General features: G+C 35.0%; 1 protein-coding gene and 1 pseudogene across 25 annotated transcripts in view; one reads left to right on the forward strand and one right to left on the reverse strand.

Moving 5' to 3' along the window:
* Positions 1-22,787, forward strand: part of ADGRL3 (adhesion G protein-coupled receptor L3) — an 829,369-nt gene that overhangs the window by 112,436 nt on the left and 694,146 nt on the right. Inside the window, exon 1 of one of the 25 annotated variants that reach the window (XM_078068699.1) lies at positions 17,830-17,852. The exons of the other annotated variants lie outside the window; for them this stretch is intronic. The gene's annotated coding sequence lies outside the window, so the exon portion shown is untranslated. Of the gene's footprint in view, positions 1-17,829; positions 17,853-22,787 lie in introns of those variants that run through there. 25 annotated transcript variants of the gene reach the window in all.
* On the reverse strand, positions 1,180-8,858 carry LOC118540392 (large ribosomal subunit protein eL28 pseudogene; annotated as a pseudogene).

Here is a 22,787-nt window from a genome sequence, read left to right on the forward strand (position 1 = left end):
AGGCAACTTAGTGAAAAAAAGAGTCTTTTCAACAAATGGTATTGCAACACCTGGATATCCACATGTAAAACAAATGAAGCTAGAAACACACCTTAAATCTTTCACAAAAATTCACTCAATAAATAAATGAAAGACATAATGTATATCTCAAAACTGTAAAACTCCTAGAAGACAATATAGGATAAAGTTTAGGTGAACTTGAGTTTTGGTGAAGACTTTTTATACAACAGCTGAGACACAGTCTATGAAAGAAAACATTGATAAACTTCATTAAAATTAAAAATTTTACTCTGTTAAGAAGAATGAAAAGTCATAACTTGGAGAAAATCTGGAAAACACCTATCTGATAAAGACTGCTATTCAATGTATACAAAGAATTCTTAATGGGCACAAACAAAAACAATACAATCAAAAAGTGGGCAAAGGATCTGAACAGTTAACTTACTAAGGAAGATATGCAGATGGCAAAGAAGCATATGAAAATATGCACAGCATCATTGGTCATTAGAAAATGGTAAATTAGAACAACAATGAGATACCACTACACACTTACTAGAATCACTAAAATCCAAAACACCAACACCACCCAGTGTTGGTGAGGATATAGAGAAACAGGAACTCTCATTCTTTGCTGATGAGAATGCATAATGATACAACCACTTTGGAAGACAGTGTGGCAGTTTTTATTTCTGTTTTTAAGGCGTTTACTTTATAAAAAGCTTTATTTATTTATTTTTAATAATCTCTACACCCAACCTGGGGCTCGAACTCATGACCCCAAGATGAAGAATTGGATGCTCTCCCAACTAAGCCAGCCAGGTGCTCCAGTATGGCAGTTTTTTTTTTTTTTTTAAATAATACTCTTACATATGATTTAGCAGTCATGTTCTTTGGTATTTATCCAAATGTTGAAAACGTGTCTACACAAAAATCTGCACATGAAGGTTTAGAGAAGCTTCATTCCTCGTTGCCAAATCTTGGAAGATGTCCTTCAATAGGTGCATGGGTGAACAAACTGTGGTATATCCAGACAATGGTATATTATTCATAGATACCAGCGCATTGAAAGACATGGAGGAATCTTACACGCATATTTCTTGGTGCAGAAGCTAGTCTGATTCCATACTCTATAATTTCAACATGTGATTTTTTTTTTTCTTTTTTTTGTGGTTGATATCTTTATTGACTTGGAGGTGGGGGGCAGGTGTTCAGGAGCTGTTGGTGGGGCAGTAACTTCCTCTTCACCATCATAGGCTTCTAGCTGCTCAGGATGGTGCTGGCTTTGTGAATGGAAGCCATGTGCAGATCTGGGTGGTATTTGTTCTTGTGAATCATGTGTCTGATTCTGCGAAGGGTAGCCCAGGCATTCTTACTGATGGTAGTCCACTCATGAGGTGGCCGGTTTCCGCTGGCCGGATGTCTGCTTCATGACTACCTCTACACCTTTGCTTTCTGGCCACTGGCTCCATGCCTACAGTCTTGGAGCAAATCAGCCCATTGTAGGGAAGGGATTGTGAGCCTTCAGGTTCTGGGGTTTGGTGCTGTATGTCTGCTTGTTCCTCTTGATCAGGAAGCCGGAGCAGCTGTGCAAGACCATCCATTGCAGGTGGGTGGTGATGGCAGCAACTCCTCTCACTAAGGTGGCTGGAGACAGAAAGAGTCCAACTATGCGATATTTTTGGAATGGGAAAACTTGAGATATAGTAAAAAGATCAGTGGTTGCCAGGGGCTCATGAGAATGGGAGAAGGATGGACAGTTGGAACACAGATTTTAGAGCAGTGATACTATCCTGTAGTACACTATAATATTGATGTATGTCTCCATAAATTTGTTAAAACCCATAGAATGCACAACACACAGAATGAACCCTAATGTGAATTATGGCCTTTAGTTAATAATTAATATTTGCTCATTAACTCTAACAAATATATCACACTAATACAAGATGTACTAATAGGGGAAACTGCCTGTTTAGGGAGATGGAGTGAAATAGTTTATAAGGGAACTCTATACTTCTGCTTAATTTTTTTGGTAACCCTGAAACTTCTCTAAAAATAAAGTGGACATAATTTAATTGCATCAGTTATTTCTCCTTACTGTAATAGGTGAACTTGTTTTTTTCTTTATTGAGCAGGAACCCACCTAACACATTTCTGAGTGTGTCCACCTGTTGCCATGTAGTAATCTCTAGGGCACTTTACCTTTCCCGCTTGCTGGAGGTGAGCACTTTCCCATTCTGTTAGCTTCTTGGAAACTATTAATTTTGCAGCAGATTCCAGTCAGTTTATTCAAGCCCAGTGGTTCACAACTGGGGGGTAGTTTTGCTTTCTAGGAGACATTTGACAATGTCTGGAAACATTTCTTGGTTGTTACCATTGAGGTGGGGGTGGCAATGATACTATTGGAACCTAGTGTGAAGAGGTCAGGGATGATTCTAAACATTCTGTAATGCCCAGGACAGCCTCCCATGGCCAAGAAATATCCATTCCCAAATGTCAGTAGTATGATGGTTAAATTCTGCTTAGCCTCCCCGATTTTCACGCTTTGTTGGAAATGCAATGTATTATCTAATCATCTTCATCACTCATTAATTCAGTCATTGGATACTTATGAGGGAACTATTGCAATAAGAACTTGTAATTTATGTTTTTAAGTGCAAACACATACATGGGAGCTTGATACAACCTGGGGTATCAGGAAAGTCTACCTAAGGAAGGGATCTTTAAGCTGAGATTTGAAGGGTAAGGTATAGTGAAAGTTTAAGAGAGGCCTGGGGGGAGGGTGTGGACAGGGAAAAGTGTGCAAAACAGAGCTAACACTTTCTGAGACTGATAAGAATCAGGCTGCCTTCTCCAGAGGAGGAACTGCTCAGTTCTTACCTAAGATAAGGTTTATAAGGGAACTCTATACTTCTGCTTAATTTTTTTTTGTAACCCTGAAACTTCTCTAAAAATAAAGTGGACATAATTTAAATACATCAGTTATTTCTCCTTACTGTAATAGATGAACTTGTTTTTTTCTTTATTGAACAGGAACCCACCTAACACATTTCTGAGTGTGTCCACCTTTTGCCATGTAGTAATCTTTAGGGCACTTTAGGTGCCTTGTCCCACACCCTTACTTCTGATTTGATGTCTGGTCAACGGTTGACTATGGACAGTGTTTGATTCTCTACCTCAATTCCAAGACACAATTAATAACCGTGCTTTGTAGGTCACCCCAAACCACCCATAGGAATTGAGTGAAAGGTCTGATATACAACCTAAACCAGCCACAAACTCCCCTGTGGGGAGCCTCAGGATATTAGGCAAGGGCTCTGTATGAAGCTTTCTTCCATGGCCTTAGGGACTAAGCATCCAAAGACAGTGTTTAAAGTGTAGTTCAATCATGATAAATACCAAGTAATGTGTATAATTGTTGAATCACTATATTGCAAGCCTGAAACTAATATAATACTGTATGTTAACTATACTGAAATTAAAATAAAAAAGATAAATAAATAAAAAGTAATTCAATATAAGCCTAAAAAAAAAGTGTAGTTCCAAGTAATCCCGAAGGAGGGACTGCAGAGGCAAGGAACCAGGGTGGGCTTGCTTTTAAGTCTTTGGTACCTAAATTTAATAGGATTCTTCCTCCTACCAGCAACTTCTGGAAATCATGAAAGAAGACTAGGGACCAAGAGATACAACAGGAGTCAGACTTGATTGGCTTTTATGGGGTTTTGACTGATGTTTTCTAAAATGCCATAAAACCATTTTCAGATTGCTCTCAGTCTTAGTAACGAATTCTCAGGATGACACCACTTCTTAGTAAGTTAAATGTGAAATGAACTTCTAGAATAAGTTTGTCTCATTCTCCCCATTTTCCAGATATCATGTGTAAAAATACAGTTCTGAATTCTCATGCATTAGTCTTTCATTTGTAGATATTTATTGAGAGTATCTACTGTGGCCCAGAACTGAGGCACCGGGACACAACAGTAAACGAAAATTTATCCCTTCTCTCATGAAATCTAATTCTATTTGGGTGGGGGGGATAGACTATGAAAAAAATTATAAATAAGTTATTGAATAGAACAATTTCAGATAGTGCTAAATATGATTAAAATACAATGTAAAGTACAAGGTGAAGAAATGTAGAGTGATCTGGGAATGCTCACCTAGGCTCCATAAGGAGTAAGATGTGGGATGAGACCCAAATGATAACAAAGAGGAAGCCTCTTGAGGAGCTGGGGTAATAGCAAATGCAAGAGCCTTGAAACAAATTTGGCTTATTTCAAAGGCAGAAAAGGCCAATTTGGTTGGCATTTAGTATGGCAGACCGAGTGGGATAAAATATAAAGTTAGCTAGGTCTGAATTATGTAGGATCCTAAAATGCCACAGTAAGAAATTTAGATTTTCTTCTACTTGTAAATCAGTTTAGATACTTACAAGAAGAAAGAATGATAGATCTCATTTACCTTGTAAAAGATCATTCAGGTTACTAGATGGGTAATGAACTGGGGGTGAGTTGGAGCTAAGAGTAAAAGGCAGGTGATCAGTTACAGTGCTTTTGCAGTTTTTCAGGTGAAAGATAATGGTAAGTTTCTAGAATTATAGTAGTGAACTATAAAAAAAAACTGGTTTTCAGGTGAAAGATAAAGGTGTTTCTAGAATTATAGTAGTGAACTTTAAAAAAAAAAAAACTGGTTTGATTCAGGAAATGATTTGGAATTGTCCCACAGTTCTATGTCGTTTTCATGTTTTTAGGACTTTTTACCTTGGGATTTTTAAACATTTGAGTACATTTTTTTGTGAACATATCAAGTGTCTGATATATAATGTGGTGCACCCCTCCCTCCCCCCTTGTCCCTTTCCCTTTCCTCCTTTTGAACTATGGAAAGGGAAGTAGACAATTTTAGGCCATTTTCCTAATGCCTCTTACTCAAGATGAATTTTGTTAAAGATAATTAGTAGTTAAATTCCTGATAATACAAAAATTTAACAGTGTAAATTGATTTGTGTTTAAGTTTTTTCTTAAGGCATTAAACCTTTGAACTTCCACTCAGACTTAACTTTTGGGGGTATTTTATTACCTGGGAAGGTATAAAAGTAAACCCGAAACTCATAGAAATGAAAGCTCTGTTGATTTCTAAATTCCCTTACAGCTCTGAAAACTGTGGTCACTTTTTGGTGTTGTGATTGTTTTGTTATCAACCGTGAGGCTGGAACTGCAATGTATGTTTTTTAAGCACATTAGTATATTTCTTAGAGCTTAATCAGGGAGAGGATCTGCAGACTACTATCCAAGCTGCTGGTACCGCTAAAGAAGTAGCAATTATTTTAACTTTTTAAAATATATAGCAGATTTGTGGTGGAACTATTTGCAAGTACCTTAGTAGATTGAAGGCACTTTTGACCCGAAGATTAATAGGAACCTCGCAAAGGCTTTTGCCATGTCATTATTCAAAGAGCGGTTAGAGTACATTTATTATGTACTGCCAGGATCCTTATGGGGTTTATAGGAGGGCTGGAAATGGATCTCTCTACATCAAAAGCTATTAACTTGTTTTTTTTTTGTTCTTGCATAAGGGAGACATTAGTAGGCTTTGCTTTATGCACTGGGCTTGGTACTTTTTTGAAGGGCACAGTAAGTATGAATTGTGAAATGTGAATGCAGATTAGTGGAGAGCAGAGTAGCTTGTTTCCCAGTTATATCCTTTGATTGGAGAAAGAAAGGCAAAGTGAAGATTGCAGCTTCTCTTCTTATAGATGGAATATCCAGGGACTGTATCAGCCTTCCAGCCTTTCACACTAACAGTTTTAATAGCAAAATATCTTCTGAAAATCTTTTTTACTCTTCTCCACCCTGATGTAAAAACTTAAAGAGAGAGCTATTATTTTTGTGCATTATAAAAAGAAAATAAATCAGGTATTATTGAAAATAAATGATTTTTTTTTCAAATTCAATCTACTTAACTTTGGAAGAAGACTGTTACCAGCAACACTAGACAAAGAGACTCAAGATAGAGATTTTAACTCTGGTTTTGCTAATGGACCAAACTTACCATTTCAGAGCTCCCAATTACCCGGCAGCCAAAGGGCCATAGTATTTGCCTTTCTGTTAGGTCAAGATTGTTTAGGGGATCAAATGAGGTAATGCTTGGGAAAGTTTGTGACTCATGAAGTAGTGTCACATCATTATAGTTCTCATGATTTGAGTCATCATTCCTTTTCAGAAGCATTCACTACACACACACTGTCTGCTGCAGTCTTGTCACTGTTCTGCGGAGTTAGCTCATGCTAGTTCACAGAATGACAAAGCCGCTCTGAATAGTCTTCAGATAAGTGTCACCAGGGACCCTCATCAGGATAATAGCTTTGCACCACTGAATACACTACATCTACAATTATAGTGCACACCACACTTTAGCCCAGTTAGAACAGCTCTAAGATTATGCAAATATGAAAACTCCTTCTGTTAAATTTTCTATGTTTTTTCCTTGGTAAATTTAATATCCAGAGAATTAAAAATATTTTAAATAGGATTATTATGTCGACAGTCACAAGGCTAGTGAAATCTCATATTTATTTAGCAATTATTAGTTATCAGATATTTGGCAAGTTCTATAAATTAATTCTCTAATTTGATTCTTATAGCAGTCTTTTTTTTTTAAGATTTTATTTATTTATTTGCCAGAGAGAGAGAGAGAGAGAGAGAGCACAAGCAGAGGGAGCAGTAGGCTGAGAGAGAGGGAGAAGCAGGCTCCCCACTGAGCAGGGAGCCAGAGGCAGGGCTCTATCCCAGGACCCTGGGATCATGACCTGAGCCAAAGGCAGATGCTTAACTGATTGAGCCACCCAGGCATCCCTCTTATATAGCAGTCTTGCATATTATGACCATTTTAGTTAAAAGAAAATAGAAACTTGGAGATATTAAATAACTTGTCCAGATGACAACGGGTAACTGGTGTAATTAAGAACCAGGCTGCCTGGTTTTAAAACAAACCCTGAATTACTAACTTATACTTTCTTTCCAGGGTTATTTTTTGGTGAAAAATGTAAATAAAATTTTAGATTGAAATGTGGCATTTTTGGAAACTCAACACCAGTCAAGGAAAACACAATCTTTCATTTTTGTTTCATTATTGGGAAAGAAAATTTTGGTCCTCTCTACAACCACTTGGAAAAAAATCACTGAATAATTTGACAAAAATCTGCATATGAATAGTATTTTCTGTCCTATATGTCCAAGATATTAAAGTTTTCCTTTGTCTTTTATTCTGTTCAGAATCTTGGGTATATTTATACGTTTATACTTAGAGAGCTAAGAAAAGGATGAGAATATCTGACTAATTCTTGAAAATTGACTTTATTGTATTGTGTTGGTTTAGAAATTCTTCCCCCTTTTCTCATCTTGTTGCAGTTGATGAGCAGTTCTGAATATACAAAGTCTATAACATTTAGAATCAAAGGATGCAGATTCAATTCCAGTTCACTATTTGTGAGACTCATATGTTGAGAACTAGTGTACCCCACTGAGTTCAAATTTGGTCATACATAAAATGGGAGTAACTATTAAAATTTTTTTTGTAATGTGCTTGAAAGTGCTTTGTAAACTATCAAATGCTATATAAATAATTAAATATCATTAAGCGATATCATTAAGTGATAAACTACGGATCCTGAGCCGTTGTATAGTGTAAGGGTCTCATGTCTGTATAACTTTCTTAAATTTTAAATATAAAAGTACTAAAATATGTGCATGTGCTTTGGAGAATTGTTACTCCTTTACTATACACTTAATTTGGTCCCCCCTCTTCAGCTCATGTGTTGAAGCCTTAATCTCAGTGTGATTGCATTTGAAGATAGGACCTATGAAGAAGAAATAAAGGTTAATGAGGTCGTAAATGTGGGGCCCTAATCCAGTAGGATGTTAAGGAATGGGCTCAAGCTGGAGAGTCAGGTAAGAGTTGATACTGCAGTCTTGAGTCTGAAGGCTGGTTACTCAGGTAGAATCTCTATGTTGCAGCCTGGAGGTAAAATTCTTTATTCCTTGTGAAACCTTGGTCTTTCTTCTATAGGCTTTCAATTTATTGGATGAGGCCCACCCATATTATGAGGGTAATCCACTTTAATAAAGTCAACAGATTGTAAATGTTTATCACATCTTAAAAACAAAACAAAACAAAACACCTTTACAGCAACATTTAGAATAGTGTTTGGCCAAGCAATTGGTCATTATAGTCTACCAAGATAACATAAAATTAACCATTATGCTGTTGTAACAAATTACTACAAATTTAGTGGCTTAAAATAACACATACTTATTACCTTATAGTCTGGAGATCAGACGTCTGAAAGGTTCTCACTGGCCTAAAGTTGGCAGGACTGAGCTCCTTTTGGAGGTTCTAGGAGAAAATTCATTTCCTGTCTTTTTCAGTTTCCAGAGTTTGTCTGCATTCCTTGGCTCATGGTTTCATCCCTCTGTCTTCAAAGCTAAGTTCTTCTTTTATCTACCCCCATCTTCCTTTTATAAGGTTTCTTGTGATTACACTGGTCCATTTAGATCATTCTGCTAATCTCTTCATGTAAAGATCTGCAGATTAGCATCCTTAAATCCATTTGCAACCTTAATTTCCCTTTGCCATGTAACATAAGATATTCACAAGTTCTGGGGTTTAGGATGTGGACATCTTGGGTGGGGGGGTTGTGTGGGGTGGGGTGCGGATTCTTCTGCCTACCTCATTAACTGATCTAACTGATCTTTGTGGTCAAAGAAGCATATGGTAATAGTTGTGAAGAGACCTTTAAGTGAAACCACCTGCAGCCCAGCTCTTCCTCCTATTAACCAAGCTCCTCTCATAGGTGACTTCATTTTGCCCCAGGTTCTCATCTGTAAATTGAATTAATAGTTTTTTTAGAAGATTGAGTTGATACCTGTAAAGCACCTAGAAGAGTGATTAGCACATGTCAAGAAATCTACTCATTTGTCTCTTTTCATTATAGGCCTCAGTTGTTGTTGTTTAAGAGAATTAAAAGTAATGTAAATCGGTTAGGGGGATGGAGATAGATCTCATAACAGTCAGTTCCACAACTTTTCTTTAAGGTTTTGTGCAACCCAGGATAACTCACTTTGTTTATTTTATGTTATCTTGCAACTGGAAACACTGTGACATGTTTTATATGTACATATGTACCTACTAAATAAAAGATACTTCATGCTTGGAAATGGGAATAGATAAAGCAGTACCAGAAAGGTTAATGAGTATATTAAAATAAGAGTGTTTGAAGGAGGAGTTGATTGTGCCCTGACCTTCTCCTGATTTGAAGGAGGGGGTGGTGAGTTTTAGAAAAAGGCATAGTAAGGTAGGCTTACTATTTTTAAGACTATATAGCCCTATAATTAAACATTAAATCGTCTCAGTAGAGAATCAGAAGCAAAACCCGATTAGATTATAAAATCAACTTCAGACATAGATTTGTGTTTGTAATTTTTATTGTTGGAAATGAGAAGTAATCTGCCAAATTATTCACCTATTAGGACCTGGCAGTTCAACAGGCAAATATGGAAGCAGTACAGATCATATATCTTCTTTATATTGAATTTGAAAATATTTGTAAAACGCTTTGGTATGTATTTTTTAGATTTAAGATTTCTGACAGCAATGGCTGCATAGTAAACATCTTTGCATTTTTCTGGCTTAGCTCTCACAATTCCTGTCTGTGACAAATACTGGGAATTTAGTACTTTCGTTGGCATAGTTAGGGAGAAGCTAAATTTTTTTTTTAAAAGATTTTATTTATTTATTTCAGAGAGAGAATGAGAGAGAGAGCATGAGAGGGGGGAGGGTCAGAGGGAGAAGCAGAGTCCCTGCTGAGCAGGGAGCCCGATGCGGGACTCGATCCCGGGACTCCAGGATCATGACCTGAGCCGAAGGCAGCCGCTTAACCAACTGAGCCACCCAGGCGCCCAGGAGAAGCTAAATTTTAACCAAGCACCTGAGTAATGTAATCCATTAAATCACACATGAAATAGAATGTTAAATTCTGAAAGCTTCAAAAAATAACTTTATTATCATAGTTATAATAGAGTTTTTATTGTATGGAGCTCTGACTTTACAGATGATTTCACTGAATGCATTCCTTAAAAAATAGTGTACAAAAATTTGTAACAGATTTTGTACTGTTATTTTTATTTATGTTGTAGTGCAATGTTTGGATATTAACATATGCTCATATACTAAGGCAGAAGTACTATTGAAATGTGAGCAGAAAGAACATTTTTAGTAGCTCAACAGAAAATATCACTTTGAAAGTAGCATGTGAATTCTCATTTACTTAACTGGCTTTTCCTAATTCTAAGTTCAGAGGACAAGTTAAAATGGAAAAGATCCTGCCCCTATGCTATGCATCTTATATTCTGGCCTTTTTTTTTTTGCTAATATAATTCTTTATTTTTCCTGGTAATTTTATGATAGTATTCTTTTGTTAGTAGACACATGAAATAAATTAGAGGAGTAAAACTATATTTAATAAATTACTTATGTAAAAAAGTTAATTTTGAACTACTGTGATACAGGAAGAGAAGGGGGCAGTGAGTGAAAAAAATATTGATTACTTACATATTGCAGAAAATTTTGTCCCTTTAGGAATGCTAGAACCTATTACATTGAACATTTTTTTTTTTAAGACTTTATTTGTTTATTTGACAGAAGGAGTGAGAGAACACAAGCAGAGGGAGTCACAGAGGGAGAGGGAGAAGCAGGCTCCCCGCTGAGCAGAGAGCCCGATGCGGGGCTCCATCCCAAGATTCTGGGATCATGACCTGAGCCGAAGGCAGACGCTTAATCATATGAGCCACCCAGGCGCCCCTAACCTATTACATTGAAAAGTGTATCTTCCATATAGGAAATTAAGAAAAATATAGGAATAAAAAATACAGGAATAAAAAACTGGGACCTAGAGAGTTAAATTGTTTGCTTATGGTGGTACAAGTGAGGAGAAAGCAGCACCCTTGGCTGGGACTAGAAACCAAGGGTTTTTCATTCCAACATAAATACCCTTAACCCAAATGAAACCTGACATCTTGGTTTGTAGATTACGTACTCTCTTGAGTGAGATGCTCCTGGTGTTTGTATACTGTTAATATCTATTGTTTTAAGGGGAATTTGAAGTCTTTTTGGCCACATTGTATACATTATCACACAGAAGGAGTCCTCTGACATTAGAACCATTATAACCTATTGGAATCCACGCAGAAGTAATAAAACAGACTCCTTTGTCTGCATCTCAGTGGGAATTCTAGGAAATCTATGATTTGTGTATAGGTTTCAAATGAGCACTTAAATATTTGAAAATAGTGTAAGAAAATAAACATTTATTACTTGTTTAATTGTTATAGAAAAATAGACCTCCCTAAATTGTTTTTTTAATCAAGAAATTTAATTTTGAATCTCTATACGCATGAAATCATTTTCTGTAGTTACAATTTACTTGTAACTCTTTCTCCTTAATTTTAATGTACATGGAAAAATTTTGTCATTGAAAGAAGTATATTTTGTTAATCTAAAAATATTACATATATAATGAGATCTTACAATAAACATTTTTTGAGTAGTAACCATTTGCTATGCCCTGGGTTTAAGAGGATGAATTTGCCAATCTCTTTAGTAAGGAGCTAAATAATGATGATACATTCACTTTGTTTAAATGTTGTCTGAGATACACAAGGAGGTATCTAGTCATTTGCTATGTTTTATTATATGTTTTCAGTAAAGTACTTATTATTATTTAACCGATTATAAAACTATTATAAAAAATAAAAATCAAGAACAACTTAGGTAGCAAAACAATACTACTTCTAATAGTAGCTAAAATTACTTTATGTGGCAAAATCCATGAACTTTTATTAGCTAGATTTTATTTAGAAGAATTTAGTTTTTTTTTTTTTTTTTAAGATTTTATTTATTTTTATTTGACAGAGAGAGACACAGCGAGAGAGGGAATACAAGCAGGGGGAATGGGAGAGGGAGAAGCAGGCTTCCCACGGAGCAGGGAGCCCGATGCGGGGCTCGATCCCAGGACCCTGGGATCATGACCTGAGCCGAAGGCAGACGCTTAACGACTGAGCCACCCAGGCGCCCCTAGAAGAATTTAGTTTTAATTAAGATTTGTTTTTACAGTGTTATTGATATCAAGGTAGCCAACTATTCCAGTTAAAAGTGTAATTAAAAAAAAATCCAAGTTTGTTATTAGACTATATCTAGTCTGAAAATTGTGTATTGGTATTGTCCAAGAATGGTATTTTTTTGCCAAACTACTTTCATATTTTACACAATAGGATCTAAATTTAAAGATTAATTTAAATTTATATGAGCCCAAACTTTGGAAAATACGTAAAACAGAAAGTTGAAGAAATAAGATGCAAACACATTTAATACTGTCTTTGCACTAAAGGTTATCCACAGTAAACAGAAAGCTGTATAGTTAAAGTAGCATATTTTGTTAAGCACAGGACTATTAAGCCATCTAACAGCAAATTTTTCAATGAAATCTTTTTTTTTTTAAAAGATTTTATTTATTTATTTGTCAGAGAGAGAGCACAAGCAGGGGGAGCAGCAGGCAGAGGGAGAAGCAAGCTCCCTGCTGAGCAAGGAGCCGGATGCAGGACTGGATCCCAGGACTCTGGGATCATGACCTGAGTTGGAGACAGACGCTTAACCGACTGAGCCACCCAGGCGTCCCTTTTCAGTGAAATCTTTAAAATATTTTGCGGGTTTCTCTTTCTCTATGAGGTGAATGGGGGACAGAGCTGTCAGTATTAAAATTTGCCACTAAACTATTTCATTTTTGCTTTGAAGATAAAGCAACTAGTGTTAAGGAAAAGAATACCAATTTATATTATGAGTTTAAGAATGTTGAATGGGTATTATACTGAAAAAAACTAGATTTGTGTTAGAAAATTTAAAATTTCCTTTCTTTTTGGGGAGCTTTTGCTCTGATGCTTTGCGGTAAATTTTGAATGCAGTGTGTGTTAAGATTGAACCATGTAAGTCTCATTGACGTTAATGGGAATCTCTGGGCTAAATCTGCTCATGCTGTGCTGAAAATGTACCCCCTAACGTTTGAGTAGTTTTTGGCTATCATATATGCTAAAATAAAGTTATTATTGTCCACAGTATAAATATATATTTAGATAGTTTTAAGTATATTTATTTGATATAGGGTTATGTGAATTGTTATATAGAGCTCAAATCTAATACACTACCTCTTAATATTGAAAATGTGGTGTTCAGTGAACTAAACTATACATTTTACTTCAAACAAGACAGGGATGCTGTGCTTTATTTTGACTTCATTTTAGTTCTTGCTATGATTCTGAAAGAAGTCACTGTGGCACAAAGTGAGAGCACCCAATGGATTCATTAATATAATGCCATATTCTTCGAGTTTCCTCTTTTCCTCCATTGTACTTATTTTTAAACTAAGTACATCTAAATCTTCAGTAACATTCTATCTAGCATAAGCTACACATTGAGTTTTACTCATCTTTTTTCTTCATTTTGTTGGTTGAGGCAAGGAACATAAATATATCTTGTGAGGTGCGCTCCTAGCTTATTTTCTTTTTCTATTTTAATACAAGTATATGTTTTTTCATTCAAGTGATTTTTCATTGCATCTTTTTAAATGCTGGATTTAGAGAAGTTCAAACTTACCATAAAGCTAATTTGTCAGATATTGACTACATTATATATTGTTTTTGGATAGTGTTATTTAGTTATAGATTCTTACTACTGTAAATAGCCAATCAAAAACAATTTTTGATCATTTAAGAATGATGAAAGGACATTTCTTGTTTAATACTTTCTGGCTAGCAGGGTCCAAGTAAGAAACATCCTAAGTTTTGCTGTGATTGTTAGTGTTTTCAGCCTCTCTTTATACTAAGAGGATCTCACTTGGTTTGGTTTGTTACACTATTGAAATCTCCTGGTCCTTTTCCTGCCTTATTGTGTACTGTTCTCCATAGTCCCTCAAGCTGAAAATTGATCTCCAGCCAAGAGGGTGTAGTGATTTGACCTGCTCCCTGATCAGTCCCACTCTGATGATATGAATGAAATCATAGTGGGGGGCTTGATTACTATCTCTGTTAGGACTGGTCTGGTTGAAAGGGCTGTCAAGCTGCCTGAAATTGGGATGCTTTGGATGTTTGCCAGAAAGAATTCTTGGCTCACCAAAAGAGCTAAATTGAGCAGAGATGAAGGACTGGTGTGTATTGATTTCTTTTCCCCCCTTGCTTTTGAACAACTAGTGGACAGGATACAAATTTACACGCTATACTCCTTAACATTTAAGTAAAATAACTCCTCTTGCATGTCTTCCTGTTGTGGTTTCAAATAACTTTATAAAATAAAACAAGTTATGTGCTTGGAAAAAAGACATCTGTTGAGCTGGCTAATGGAAACTCAAATCTTCAACTGTATGGTATCATTTCTTGTACCTAGTCTTGAAAGTTGATAGTAATGTCAGAGCTCCCTTCCTATAGGGATCAAACCATCCTTTGTTTGAAATGAAAAGTCAGTCCTTTGATGTTTCACTGAGCCTTTACTTGTTCTTTTCTTTCTTTCTTGTTTCTATTCCAATTTGTTTTAAATGTAGACATTTGATTTTTTCCCTCATTTCTATAAAAGAGGATAGATGTTCAATGAAAAGCCAACAATACAGAAAATTCTAGAAAAGAATAAAATCACTTGATATTTCTACAAAAATGAATTTTGTTAAATTTAGGTCACTATTCTTCCAGATATCTCTCTGTGCACAGATACTGAATTGATGGTGTTCTGTAAACTGCTTTTCTTTTCTCAGCAGTTTGTCACGACCATTTTCTAAGACAATATATATATGGGTCTATGTTCTCTTTTTATGGCTGTACAAGATTCAGATATTTAACTGATTTTCTAATGCTGGGCATACAGCGTTGTTTATAGTTTTCTTTTTTTTTAAAGATTTTATTTATTTATTTGCCAGAGAGAGTGAGAGAGAGAGAGAGAGAGAGCACAAGCAAGGGGAGTGGGAGAGAGAGTAGCAGCTCCCTGCTGAGAAGGAGCTTGATATGGGACTCGATCCCAGGACCCTGGGATCATGACCTGAGCCAAAGGCAGACACTTAACCATCTGAGCCACCAGGTGTCCCTGCTTACAGTTTTCTAATGTCATAAAATAGAGGACTAATTATGTCTCATTCATTGTTGTCTACCAGGAGATAGCTCTTTAAGCTGTCTGTGCACATAGCGATGTCTCATCAGGGTCTATGCACCTAAGAAGTATGCAGTGGAATTGGACCTCCTTTAGGCCCTGAAATCAACAAGAAATAAATAAAAAAAAATAAATTCTTTCATCAGTGTTATTCAGTGGAAAATGTTCCACTATTACATGTTCTCACAATTTGAGGTTGATTAAAGTTTTCACTTTTATTTCCAAATTCCAAGGAGAGAAACAGTATGTGGTTGGCATGGGTCAAGTGGCTCCTGGCTTTTCTAATCAGCTAGGTTCAAGGAGGGGAGGAGGACCATAGCTTGAGCACTTAGCAGGAACAGTGGAGATAGTATGTGTGCGGGCTTTCTAAAGAGAGGGAGTGATGATGGAGAGAATACTTATGCATGTATTTTTGTGCTTATCTGATTACAATTCTGGGATAAATACCTATAAGTAAAATTTCAAGATAAAAAGTGCATATTGTAAATTTTAACATATCTTGCCAATATGATTATCGGAAAGTTGTTCTAGTAGACACTCTTTCCAGTAGTACCTGAAATACATCAACAGTACTTGGTGGTTAGTCTTTAGACTTTGAACTTATACCCAGAAAAAAATTATGTTTCCATAAAATTTATTTAAAAGGGAAGTTAAAAATGTTTTATGTATACTTCCTAGGTTTTTTTTTTCAATTTAAGTTTTTAAAAATTCCTTTTTTTTAAAGTTCTAGGCCCAACATGGGACTTGAACTCATGACGCCAAGATCAAAAGTTGTATGCTCTAACGACTGAGCCAGCCAAGTTTCCCTATTTAAATTTTCATAGATTAATTTTTCTGTGGTCACTTTGGCTCAGTTTGTAGGAATTTTTTCTCAATATTTGGATTATTAATACTTTGTCTATCATTGATTATGAATTATTTTACCATATAGACCTTCTCTCTTGTTTATGATGGTTCCACTATACAGACATTAAAATTTTTTATTTGGGATGCCTGGGTGGCTTAGTACAGTTAAGTGTCTGCCTTTGGCTCAGGTCATGATCTCAGGGTCCTGGGTTCCAGTCCCACATTGGGCTCCTTGCTCAGTGGGGAGCCTGCTTCTCCCTCTGCCTGCCACTCCCCCTGCTTGTGCTCTCTCTCTCTCTGACAAATAAATAAATAAAATCTTAAAATAAAATAAAATAAAATTTTTTATTTAACTCATTATTAAACATTATGAAATTTTAGGTTTGAGGAATACACATTCTAAATAAGGCTAACTTTAACTGTAAATAAATATTTAACATCACTAGCTATAAACTGCAAGTAATTATATACAAAAATGTATATAATTGCTCACAGAGTTTAGTCATTTTTCTAACTTGAAAGCATATAATTTCAAACCAGTCTTTTCTTAACTAATTTGGGGAACAGGAACATGAACTTTAAGCGTCTTTCATGGCACTTTTAATAAAAGGTGGGCACATTCACTGTTCTATGGGAGTGGGCCAAGTCTCTTAGAAAATGTGGTTTCATTTCATCTGCTGTAAAAGAAAGCGGTTGGAACTGTAATTTCTAGAACTGCGTATTGAGCATCTATAATTTATCAGACTATTTACATGTGCTCTTTATTTATTCGTTATTTCAACCATATAAGGTAGGTGTTGTCTGCTTTTTATGTATGGAGAATCTGCGGTTCAGAGAAATGAATTAAATTTTCTTATTATCATGCTGTTAGTATATGATAGAACTGAAATGTGAATTTAGTTCTGTCAAAATTTAAAATCTGTCATTTCCCTGATTATATTATATATTTATATTAATGTAATATAGACCCTGTACTCTGTAAACATGGTTTCTAATTGGGAAGAGGACATATTTAATGGGTATTTGCCATCCAGGCCAATGATTATTAACTAGAATGGTACCACCCCTGGAGCATTTGAAAACATGCAAGAACATTTTCATTTGTCATATTGACTGGGTGTTGCCACTGGCATTTAGTGATTGGGACACAGGAATGTTAAAACATTTTGCATGGCTACTTCAGGCTCCTAGAACAAATAATTTTCTCCCACATTTGCCATTGGTGCCCCCAATGAGAGACACTGTTTTTCCTTGTGATACACATGAAGGTAGGGGGACATTTCTTCTTACTGTGTTATACTACTGTCTAGTAAAAAGTATAATGCCTTTAAGCTTTAGTCTTTCATTTCATGTATGGAAAACTTTCTAGAATCATAGCCACAAAGAGGAGCAGACATTTAATTGGGACAGTAGCTTTTATTATCACCATTTACCATCTAACCCATAGTTTCAGTACTAGGCACATTTGTTTGCTAAGAGACTATCCAAAGTCTTCATGGTGTTATAGATTGTAGGTCGTAATCTGCTTCTGTGATCTGATATTTTTCTGTCAGAATGTTTCACTGATTACTTTCTTCCTCACACTTATATTCTGTTAACAGTGAACTACCAAAAGAACCCTGTTTTATGCTCTTTTCTGCTACTCTCTCGGGGCGTGTTCCTTTCTCCCATTATTATCATTTTTTAACCTCTGTAGATCTAACCCACTTTTTATTATTCAATTCAGGTATATTCTCCTTCTGGAAGCCTTCCCTGAAGCTGGAAGTGTCGGGGTAAGCGTTCTTCCTCTGCAATTCCGGAACACCCTGTTCATTTTGCTTTTTAGAAATTTACCAGCGTATTATATTTCAGTTTTCTGTTCTTGTTTCCCCTCTAGCCTGTAAGCTTCCTAAAGATAAGGGACTATGTTTACTTCAGTAGATAAAAACTTATCGAGTATTTTCCCTATAATTGGAGTTTCATGAATGTTTGAACTATTCTTGATGAATATACCACCAAGGTAAGAACGTTGAGAGCGATTTTGGAGCAAGCTGTCCTTGCACCAATTCTAAGTATCCAAACATTGGATTATGTCTTGGCATTCTTTTCATTGGAATGAACCTTGCAAAATCTTAGTATATGTATTTTTCACAAAAGAGATATTTATATAGCTTTAAATCTGTCATGGATTGCTAAATCTATCATCAAGTTTGGCAGTGGACACATTTTTTGGCTTAATAAGGCTAAATTTTTGTTAAAATTTACTCTCTGCAAAGGCTTCATTAAAAAAAATCATTTGTTTTGAATAAGCAGTTTAATCAAAGTAGAAGGTAATCACATATACTTTGCAAGTAAAGTAGGAATAGAAATTAACACCCATGAATAGGAGTGAACACTTGGATATTTATTAGTGACTTCTATTTCTGTTTTGAACTATCATCATAATTGACTTAACAAGAAACAGCACCAGCTGTTATATGTAGGTGATGAATCACTAAATTCTATACCTGAAACTAATATTGCACTGTATGTTAACTAACTGGAATTTAAATAAAAACTTGGAAAGAAAAAAAAGAAAAAGCAAACAAACTATATATTGATTAAACCTCAAAGAGAAAAGCTTTAGTGGGCCTGTGCCACTATTAAGAATGCAAATAGTTAAAATTCAAAAGTATAAGAAATCACTGACAATGGAATTTTTGGATAATTAAGTATTCTGATTTAAAGGAGCTTCAAATTCATGAAGTGTGAATTAGTTACCTCAATTTTTCATTTGTATTACAAATATTTCTAAAATGCTTTAGCACATTAATTTTTAAATAGGGCATTATAGAAATGATATATCCTCCTTGATATGAGATCTTATAGTGCCTCAGGATCATTTTTCGAAATATGAGTTTCTAATTATAATTGTGGGTTATGAATGAAATTATGTGACATATCTCCTGAGTCCAGGACCTACTCTGGATAACAGTGTTTTAAGAATGATAATTTAAAATGTGTTTTCTTGTGATTTATCTCTTTCTCTTAAAAATTGTGTACAATAAAAAACAGAGTTTAAATTAGTTGGGGTTTGTTGATAATTAAGGTTTTAATGTGTCTGTGAAAAATAAGCTCTTTTGCCGATCAATGCTAATGACCGAAATGAACTATGGAACATTAGTTCAAATAAGTAAATGGTTAGAGGATGACAGAGAAGTGAAAATATCACTTAAACTAGTGAAGTGCTCTTTGCCATTATGATATATATCTGAGCTTGCTTTTAGCTTATAAATAAACATACATTCTCATAAATGGTAGTAAGGAAAATTGAATTATTCCACAATTCTATTAAAATATTCCACTTTTTCTATAATTAATTTTAATTGAAGAATGCATAAACTAAACCTCAATGAAAATAAAGCTGTCACCTTACATTTTGTGGATTTTTTTCTTGGAAAAAACTCACTATTATATGTTAGATCAAGGTTAAGGAATTTATTGTCTTTGGTGGCTCTGACAATTAGGTTGCTGGCACGGTGAAAATCCTTATTCCATTAATGGGTGAACATCTCACCTATGTGATAAATGGTACACTTTACAAAGAAGTAAAATGATGAGATTTATTTCCTCTGTTTTGGGGAAATGAGGCAAGGTGCATATGGCTATCTTGACTTAAAAAGCTGTCTCCTTACCAATAAACCACAGATAATAGTGGCTTGATGAGTCCAAGTCCTAACACATGAAAATAGTTATTGAAACTTTATTTTCTTTGGATTTTGGAGATGAAAAAGAATACATTGGGAAATTTTAACTTTGGTGTAAACATACTAATATTGCTAACAGAATTCTTTGTGATAAATTAGCTCTGTTCTGTAAGGCTTTATCACATAGCACTGTAATGACTCAGGGGACATGATTTGAACTCTGGAACTTTTCAATCCTTATAAACTAATGGGATTCTACTTTATTTAGTGTTCTATTGTTCAGGTTACAGGTAAAACATCACAAAATATATAGTATAATATCCTGGGAATGTCCTATCCTAAATTAGAAGCTGCCTCAATTTTATTTGAGACTGTCACTTATATGTTGTTTATTCTGGATATGTTCTTATTTAAACTTTCAATTTTATTGAACTTCCTGATCTTAGTATTGCCAAAACATCACTCAATATAAAATTTCATTTGCCAAAAATACATAAGAAATATATTCCATTGTTTGCAGATAATTTAAATGTATTTCTTTATCTGAGTGTTAGGACAGATTTTCTGGAACATTGGGAAGGAGGGAGAGAAGGTCTACCCTTTGAACTTTTTGTAAATTTCTCTCCGCTCTCTGGTATAATCAGTAAAGATACTCTGAGAAAAATACTGTGTTGAAGAGATATTAATTATGTGTGGCAAAGTTGAAAAGGGTACATTTTGGCATAAAATGAAAGTAAAAAGAAGCATTTTAAAAATAAATACCTAACACGTTCAAAGGAAAAAACAGTGGTCACTATCACTAAATGTCCTGTTCCTCAAACAGATACAGAAAATGTATCTTAGAAGCAGGGTTTCTCTAGCCATATTTTGGGACTCTGGGAAACCTTCTGCAGATGGCTCTGGTTGGGTTTGACCATGTTAATCTTTTTTATTTTGCTTAGGAAGAACAAACATGTGAATACAATTTTATACACTACCTATTTTTAAAAACTCCTTGACAAGGCCATAAAATATGTCTTTTTGAATTCAGTCGAGTTAGATTTGTGAGACAGCTTCCGTAGGATTTTTCTATTCATCAAATTGGATTTAGAAAGAGATTTGTCATCCTAATAGGTTAAATGGGGACAAAATCTAGTCTTAAGTGGTATTCTATCATGATATTGAATAAAATTTCCTAAATTTATATAGAAGGCACAATATTTGCTTCCTCATTAAACACAAAAGAATGAGTATAATCCATATAAATTTAATAACTTCGTTTAAAAAACACATTTGTAAGCTTTTTATGAAAAATTATTTTTTCCTTAGAAAAGCTTGCTTAAAGTAGAACTAGTTTATTAAAAATGAATAAAATGTTGAGTTAATAACCAGTTATCTATTTTTTGTCTGAAGAAAACACCTTTCAGCAAACTTCATGGAGAATTTTTATCCAAGGATGGGCTTGTCTCATGTAAATGGGAGATACCTAAAAAGCAATGTTTAATGTATTGATACCTTTTCATTCTGTTTTATTCTTAAAATTATTCAGCTTTTAAAGAGATACCATTACTGTTTAAGATTATCCCTGTAATGAGAAATCACAGCATGAATCTTGAAAAATGGTTCTACTTCATCTTTGCTCATTCATCTCCTAGTGCAAATTATAAATGTGTGAGTGCAATGTATGGCTATTTAGGTCAAATTCTCTTTCAGAACTGATGTTCCTGTTATACAGTTTACCCATCTATTAACATCCTGAAATGTCAAAAGCTTCATTTTTTAAGAGTGGAATGTCAGTTTCTTTTTTACTTAGAGCAATTTACCCAGCAAAAAAGCAAAAGATTTGACAGTTGCAGCCATTGGGGCAAAGACTGGCTGATAGGAGTAAAATGTCCAAATACGTATCAGAGTTCCTACAGTTTACATATTTCTAGGACAATGCACAGGCAAAATGGAAGCACAAATCAAAAAGATCCATTCATGTGTACATAACTACATCTGATTCCCAGATTTCAGGATTTAAGAAATATTTCTTCATTCCTGTAAACTGTATTTCAAACTCTCAAGTGACTTTTGTATTGCAACTGGTATATCATTGTGATTGCATGAAAGTAAGGAAGTATTCGATTAACTGTTGTTAACATCTAAATATCTAATGTAAACTGTGATTAAATGCTTTTCACTGATAATTAGAATTTTATTTATTGTAAGATTATTAATAAGGAAACCAAGGATATTATATATATGTGGAAAACATGTTGGATAGAGAACAAAGATTATATAGATTAATAATAATAGAGTATATAAGATGTATTCTATGAGAACTTAATTGTAAATATACAACATTGAACTTGCTTTTAAAATACTGCAAATGAATGTGTTAATTAACTGTGGTAATCATTTCACAATGTATACATCACATTGTACACCTTAAAAATAAAAATACTGTAAATAGTATTTAGATCAGTGCAAGACTACACAAGCTACAGTTTTCATATTGGCAGTCAAATCCAAACAATAAGCTCCCCCTCAAATCTTTCTGAAAATTCTCCTTTTTTGAGCAAATAGTTTGGGATGGCTGTTTTCCTTTTCCATTTCAAAAATGAGTTGGACCTGAGAAATGACTTGTTATCCATACTCCATATAGATTGAAAATACCTTCCAACCTGCCCATGTGGTGGGATCCAGAGGAGTCTATGAAGTCCTGTAAGGTCTGTGAAGCTGAGCCTCTGCTCCTTTCTTTTATTTTCATTCTCTGGGTAGGACTGTGCTGCTTGAGAAGGTCTGTCTGTTTACAGTTTTCCCCTCTAAAAGCATTGTAAGGAGTATGGAGGGTAGCAGGTTATTTTGGTGGCTTGTTTTCCTCAGCATGAGAGAGAGAGAGAGAGAGAGAGAGAGAGAGAGACAGTGTGTATTAGGGTGGAAATCGGGCTCATTATGCCTTTCAGTTTATTCGTTTGTTGGTCCCCTGTCAACCTGCCAGCCCTCTCTGCAGGATAACTGCCCTTTGTATAATAATCTGCCAACATTCATGGTGGTGGCATTCACTGTACCCATTCTACT

This window comes from Halichoerus grypus, chromosome 3 (assembly GCF_964656455.1).
Source record: "Halichoerus grypus chromosome 3, mHalGry1.hap1.1, whole genome shotgun sequence".
In the NCBI taxonomy this organism is placed as follows: domain Eukaryota; kingdom Metazoa; phylum Chordata; class Mammalia; order Carnivora; family Phocidae; genus Halichoerus; species Halichoerus grypus.